The following is a 7,764-nucleotide window of genomic DNA, read 5'->3' as shown; positions in this document are numbered from 1 at the left end:
CTTCGAGAAATTATCTTGGCCAGCAAACACTTTCAAAAGGTACAGAGAGAAACAAAAAGTAAAATAAATAAGCAGGATGGTGTACCTTTCAGCCTCTTCACTACCCTGCCATCTCAAGGAACCACCTACATAAGATTTCATTTTCTTTGGTAGGGTAGAAACGTGGAGTAGATCAGAGACGGCAAGGAGAGCAAGAGCACGGATTTTCTTGAAAAAAAATAAGCAAGACAATGTGAGATTTGTGAGAGATAGATGAAAGTTGCTGATTTTAAGGAAAAGATAGAGGAAAATTGCTGATTTTAAGGAAAAGTCACGGTTGTTTAACGCTAGAATGAGTCCAAAACAAAAATCAGCAAGATCTTCTTAGATTTCTCTATCCAAATAGGAGGTCTTTTTTCCTTCTCTTTTCGATTTTACTTTTTTGAATTTTGCTCTACGTAAATACCACATGCCACGTCACACAAAGGCTGGATGGGGGGACTATCCACGTCAGCGTGAACAGTGAAACCCCCATCCTGCTATATTATAATAGAATATATATATATACATATGAGAAAAGAGAAGGTACTCCCTGGAGTAGATAACTTATCCCTACCTTAAAATAACAGTTGGGGCCACATTGTTTGGGTGATCCAAAGCATTCATTTGATGGGCCCTCACATAGATAGGGCCTTAAAAATGAATGGTTTGGATCACCCAAATAATGTGGCCCCCACTGTATTTTAAGCTAGTGTGTAGATAACTTATCTACACATATGTGTAGGAACCGTTTCCTCATATATATATATATATATATATATGTGTGTGTGTGTGTGTGTGTGTGTGTGTGTGTGAGATTAATGAAGGTTAATAATATATGAATGGCAAAAAGAAGAACACCCATTCAATACTGTAAGAGTTCAATGATCAGAAACTATCATACTTACCTGGGCATGGTGGCAGTTTGGAGAGATCTCATCCGTGCCCTGCTGCAAGGGATGGTCCGATGGGCAGGATTTCACCTCTCTAATTTGAGAAAACATGAAATGGAAAGGCCCTGAAAATATTTTCGGAAGTTAATCCAATTCACAAGAATCTAGTTTGACCTCAAATCCACCGAAGCGAAAAGCCCATGCTTCCCACCTACAGAATCTCAAGCATTCGACCGTTTGATCGATAACACATGTTTGGTGTTAGCAATGAAGCATAAAATAAATAAAAAAGGAGAACTAGTAACATCCCTCATCTTGGTAAGTTGCATATATAACCATTAATACTTGAGGAAGTTAAAAAATTCATCAAAACGAACCTATAGTTTGTGTTTGCAAAATACAGGGGAGAACTCCATCATCGTGATCGTCGCTTTCTCTGAATATAGATGTTCTTTCTCTGAACAGAATAGTTCGATGTCAAACTAGAGGCATCGAGCATTACTTTCCACTTTAGCCAACAAAAGGCCCTCATTTCACTCCACTTTAGCCAACAAAAGGCTCTCCTTGGTTTTCCTTGTCTTGGAGTCGTTTCCTGTGTTTTCCCATCATTTGCATTACTTTCCGTTGGTTTCCATCATTTTCAACGGGGGGCTTTTCCATGGAAACTTCAAGTGCCAAAGAAGGATTTTCGGTTAAATTAGCAGGGGTCTGCTAATGTTAGAAAATTTTGATATCTGGCGGAAAATATATTCAACAATAGTGGGCCCACTAACATTTGTTCGCCCAAATTGGAAGATGGGACCCACTAGCTCTTTAGACTTTATCATGTTATAAAGCTATGAGGCCCACGTCATCTGATGATTCGAACCATTTATGGAGAGATACAGAGAGTGGTTTTGTTTTTTTTAGTTTTTTTTTAAAAGAGAGAATAAATGCCATAAAGGATGAATGATAATTGGTCGAATTCTAGTCAATAGATTATGACCAATGGGTTATGGTCATTCGATGGCTATATTTTTGTGGGCATAGCTCATCCAGATTACATCCCCCAAATGAACGGATGGGTTATTCACCATTCATCCAATGGGCAAATAATGCTACTTGTAAATGCTAAATGAGGTACGGTGGAGATTTTCATCTATATATTTGTTAAGGAGATAACAGTTGTGAATCTTTCCTGTTATTGCATGGCTTTCAATTCGGTGCATAAAAATAAATTTTGGCAATAAACGTGGAATAAGAGATCATATGGGAAAAGGAAAGGTTTTTATAAAAGCCAAGTGAGATAGAGGATATGAAATATGAGAAGTGAAATAGAAGATGAAAGGAGATATGAGATTATGAGATGAGAGAGGGAGAATTGAGAGGGATGGAGAAACAGAGACACAGCGTGAGAGAGACAGAGCATGAGAGAGACAGAGAGGGAGTGAGCGTGAGAGAGTGGGGAGGGATCAGAGAGAGCAGAGAGGGATGACAGAGAGATAGAGAGGGAGTGAGATAACAAAGAGATAGAGAAGGAGTGAGATAACAGAGGGGCGGTGATGGAGCAGAAAAACAGAGGTTAGATTGGGAGTGAAAAACCGATGGGAAGAGTAGAAAAGGGTGAGAGAGGAGATGGAAAGAAAACAGAGGAGAGGATACAGAGGGTTGTGGGGAGAGTAAGGGTAAACAGAAGGTTGATGGAGGAGAAGAAAAACAGAGTGAGGGTGCTGTAGGGGGGGAAGAAAAACAGAGTGAGGGATGAGGGAGAAACAAACCGAGTGAGATGGAGAGAGGGAGAATGCTAGAGGTAGAGGGCTGTGCCGAGTGGAATCTGCTGGGAGATTGCTGCTGAGAGAGAGGAGACAAGAGTTAGAGAGGGGCGGCTCTTTCAACCGAGAAGATGAAGAGCCAATACAGATCGTTTATCTTTTTTTTTATCAGAGCCTTCCCTTAACAAATGGGAACGTTTCTTTTTTTTCCTTGGTCCCCATGGCATGTTACCATAGCATCCCATCTAAAATTACCCACTTGCTATTTTCAAGACAACCAATAAAGCAACTTTGCTTTTGGCTTTTCTCAATGCCTAAAAACCACGAAAAGCACCATAGGCCTGCTTTAATTTTGGCATACTTGCTTAAGAAAACCTTCTCTTCAATCAAGGTTGCTGTTTTGAGCATAAAGTTGGGCCCACACATATATTAAGACACAACCGGCCATTCAAACCTCATTCCTGCCATGCGTTCCTTATATAAATAAAATGATTCAATCGAATGTAATCTGAATCCAAAAATAGAATGCATATATATTGGGCACACATCGTGCTGAAGCTGTAATTGGATGTGCCGCTGTCTACTTGATCTGCCACCATGCAAATTTGATGTGCCCCAAATTATTTTCATATGATCATGACCGTCCATGAGATGATCCAAAATTACCCAAATGGATGAGGCCCTTCTATAGATAACCTGTTCTCTAAAATTATTCCCATAGGATAATCCGGACCGCCCATGTGATGGGTCACACTAAAAATAGGGTGGCGCCCCAAATTATTTCCATGTAATGATCCAAGCCATCCATTCGCTAGGTTGCAATGTGAACAAGTTGGTTACACATCCAAAGCCATTTCCATAGGCTGATTTGAACCATTTCACTTTGACGGGCCATGGTGTACAATCAGGCACGCCCCCCTAATCATCTCCCTAGAATGATCCAAACCGTTTGATTAAAGGGCTACAATGTGGTTTATTTGCGCCCTCTAAATCCCCCTTTATAGGACGATCCTAGTTGTCCAATTAGACGAGCCACGATGTGAATTGACCTCAATGTACATCAATCAAAATTCTCACCCTTTGGAATTTCACTTATAGCACTATGCAAATCGATATCTGCACCACAATGGTAGATTTACACCATGTAATAAATCATTGTGGGTCCACCACCATGGTCAAATTCTATGAAATAATTTAGTGAGCCTCACATGTGATTGTCGAATGGTGGTTTCTACTCATTGACCAAAGCCCAAGAAAATCCAATACTTGATCATTTTAAAGTGGGTCCTCTCCCATTGCTAGATTTTATTGAAAACAAAACTCTCCGCTGTAAACAATGTATGGACCCTCTTGTATGAATTCTTGCGAATAACCCTTCTCAACACTTAGCGGAAAAATGGAAACGACCGAAAAGATTTGAGAAAATGTAAGAAATGGACACAAAAATGAAAAAACGCTGAAAAACCGATAAAAAAATACTAACTTCTTTGTTGATTAAAGCGGAACAAAATGAGGGCGTCTACAATTCTGAGTACATTCCTGTCTCTATTTCATCTACTGATTCTGCTTTAAAATTTGATAATCTTAATAATAACAATCAAGACTCCCCCTCTGATGAGGATGCCGACGAAACTCCCCCTGAAATCAGACATATGATCCAACAGGAGGAGAGTCGTCGAGCAAAACCACTTGATGAGGAAGTTGAAACTGTGAACATTGGTGACGAAACCTCAATTCAGGAAATAAAGATTGGCAAAACTTTATCTCCTGAAGAACACGAGGAATTGATCACCCTGCTTAAAGAGTTCAAAGAAATTTTTGCTTAGTCATATGATGACATGCCAGGATTAAGCGAGGAAATTGTTCAGCATCGCTTACCCTTAATCCCTGGTGCTAAACCAAAGAAGCAAAAACTCCGAAAGCTCAAAACAGAATGGGAGTTGAAAGTCTATGAAGAAGTGAAGAAATTGTTAGAAGTAAAATTCATCCAGGTGGTGGAATATCCTAAATGGCTCGCAAACATAGTACCGGTGCCCAAGAAGGACGGAAAAGTCAGAATGTGTGTTGATTTTCGAGACCTGAACTAGTGGATAACACTGCTGGACATGCTCTTTTATCCTTTATGGATGGGTTCTCAGGTTACAATCAGATTAAAATGGCACCTGAAGACATGATGAAGACATCGTTCATTACTCAGTGGGGTACTTATTGCTACAGGGTGATGCCGTTTGGTTTGAAAAATGCTAGTGCTACATATCAGAGAGCCGCTACGAATCTTCTTCATGATATGATTCACAAAGAGGTTGAGGTTTACGTAGATGACATGATCGTAAAGGGGAAGACTCGGCCTGAGCACACTGTTTCCCTGAGAAAGTTCTTTGAGCGGATTAGGAAGTATCAGCTTCGTCTGAACCCAAGTAAATGTGTATTTGGCGTTACGTCCGGAAAGCTCTTGGGGTTTATGGTCAGCGAAAGAGGAATAGAGGTGGACCCCCAAAAGATCAAGGCGATCCAAAAAATGCAGCCCCCTAAAACGGAAAAGCAGATCCGAGGTTTCCTTGGAAAAGTTCAGTATCTGAGACGGTTCATAGCACATCTGACGATGACGTGTGAACCCATTTTCAAGCTTATGAAGAAGAATTCCTCGAAAAAGTGGAATGCAGAATGTCAGGAGGCCTTTGAAAAAGTTAAGCAGTGCCTATCCTTGCCCCCTGTTCTATCGCCTGTCATTCCAGGCCAGCCGTTGCTGTTGTACTTATCTATCATAGATACAGCGATGGTTGCATGCTTGCTCAGCAGGATCTTGAGTCTAAGAAAGAAAGGCCAATTTATTACATCAGCAAGAAGATGCTAGAGTATGAATTAAAATACACTGTTTTGGAGAAGACTTGTCTCGCATTAGTTTGGGCAACCCAGAGGCTTAGACATTATTTGCTTTCAAACAAGGTTCTTCTGCTTTCGCGAATGGACCCTCTAAAGTACTTGTTTGAGAAACCTGCCCTTACAGGAAGGACTGCAAGGTGGTTATTGTTATTGTCTGAGTTCGATATCACTTATGTCAATCAGAAATCAGTTAAGGGGCGGGTTATAGCTGAACAATTGGCTGATGCTCTAGTTGAGGAGAATGTTGTTCTAAAAGTTGAATTCCCTGATGAAGAGATTATAGATATCGAAGAAGAAGAGGTTCTCAACACCAAGTGGTTAATGTACTTTGATGGAGCGTTAAACAGTCGTGGTCAAGGAGTGGGTGCAGTCTTGGTATCTCCAAAGAAAGAATATATTCCTATCTCCATTAAGTTGCAGTTTGAGTGCACCAACAACATGGCAGAGTATGAAGCTTGTATTGCCGGACTCGAAGCAGCCTTGGCTTTGCAGATTCGAGACATTGATGTGTTTGGGGATTCCATCCTGATCATTTGCCAGATTAATGGACAATGAAAAACTCGAGAAGATAGATTGATCCCTTATAATATGTATTTGGAATCTCTGGTCCAGAAATTTAGGAGCGTCACATTTACTCACTTGTCAAGGACCAGAAATCATTTTGCTGATGCTTTGGCTACTTTGGCCTCGATGTTAGATATCTCTGCTACAATGGAAGTTCAACTGCTGGTCATCAGACTGCAATGGGCTCCTATGCACGTGAATGCTATAGAGATTTCAGCTAAATGTCCAGATGGGAAACCTTGGTACACAGATATCAGACACCTCATTTCGGACAAGGGTCATCCTCCAGAAGCTTCAAGCAAGGAAAGGAAAACTCTTCAGAAGTTAGCTGCTAATTTCATCATTTGCGGTGTAGAGCTGTACAGAAGGTCATTTGATGGCATACAGCTCCTTTGTGTTGATGAAGATAAAGCTGCCGAACTTATTGAGCAGACCCATGAGGGAGTTTGTGGACCTCATATGAATGGGAAAATGTTGTCAAGAAAGATTCTTAGACTTGGCTTCTATTGGCTCACAATTGAAGCAGACTGCTTCGCATTTGTGAAGAAATGCCATAAGTGCCAAGTTTATACTAATCTCATTCGTGTTCCTCCTTCGGAGTTGCACTCTTTGACTTCACCATGGCCTTTTTCAGTATGGGGGATTGATATAATTGGGAAGGTTTATCCGAAGTCTTCGAGCGAGCATGAGTACATTCTGGTCGCGATTGACTATTTTATGAAATGGATTGAAGCCGCTTCGTATGCTTCCATAACTTTGAACACAGTTGCGAAGTTCATCCGTACCAACATTATTTGCAGATACGGAGTACCTCTCGAGCTGATTTCAGATAATGGGTCGCATTTCAAGAAAGAGGTGTTACACCTATGTGAAGAGTTCAAGATAAGACATTGTGGGACCCTGATCCCGCGAGAGGGGCGTGGGGCGCGAGCCGCCGCGCTCTCTCCTTTGGTCTCTCGTACCCACGCGATTGGCGTGTGCATTTTAATTATTGATTTGAATTTGTCTTTCCTGTAAACTTGGGATCACTAAGGCAATCCGAATTCCACACGAAAGAGACTGACAGAGTCGCCACCTAGATGTGAGATCTAGGACCCGTAATTAACCAGAAATCTAGACTCGCTACCTGGTTACAAGAATGGAAGGTATGGGGAGTTATCCACCACATGCACCATTCCTGCCCGATAATCGGTCTTCGATTCCAAAAGCTAACTCTTTTAAATTTATTTTAAATGGCTCATTCAACTCTATGTTAATGTGCGAACTAAGTGACATGCATCCTAGAATCTAATTTCAATGTGAATCCTAGATGTGTATCTTGATTTATTAATTTGTCTGGATTCATTCTAAGTGAAAGTTCTCCTAGAATTCTAATTTCATGGAAAACCCTAACTGATTTGATTAAGTATTTACAAGAAAATTAATATACAAAACACCACAATTTGTTGTGGTGCCGACTCGCGGGTGGTATGCCATCAGACATCCAAGCTGCCTACGTACCCAAGCCTCACTGGGATCAGAGTCGACGTAGTTCGGTGCACCTAAGCTAAGCTACTTATGCCTAACTCAACTAGGACACCGACTTAAACGGATTTGACTGTTTCAACAGTTTTAAAAGTAGTTATTTAATTCAAGTTGAGGATTTTATTATCTTA

Source organism: Tasmannia lanceolata, unplaced genomic scaffold (genome assembly GCF_043159265.1).
Source record: "Tasmannia lanceolata isolate RefF3 unplaced genomic scaffold, GAP_Taslan_0.1 ptg000024l, whole genome shotgun sequence".
Taxonomy (NCBI): Eukaryota; Viridiplantae; Streptophyta; class Magnoliopsida; order Canellales; family Winteraceae; genus Tasmannia; species Tasmannia lanceolata.
This window is presented reverse-complemented; position numbering follows the sequence as displayed.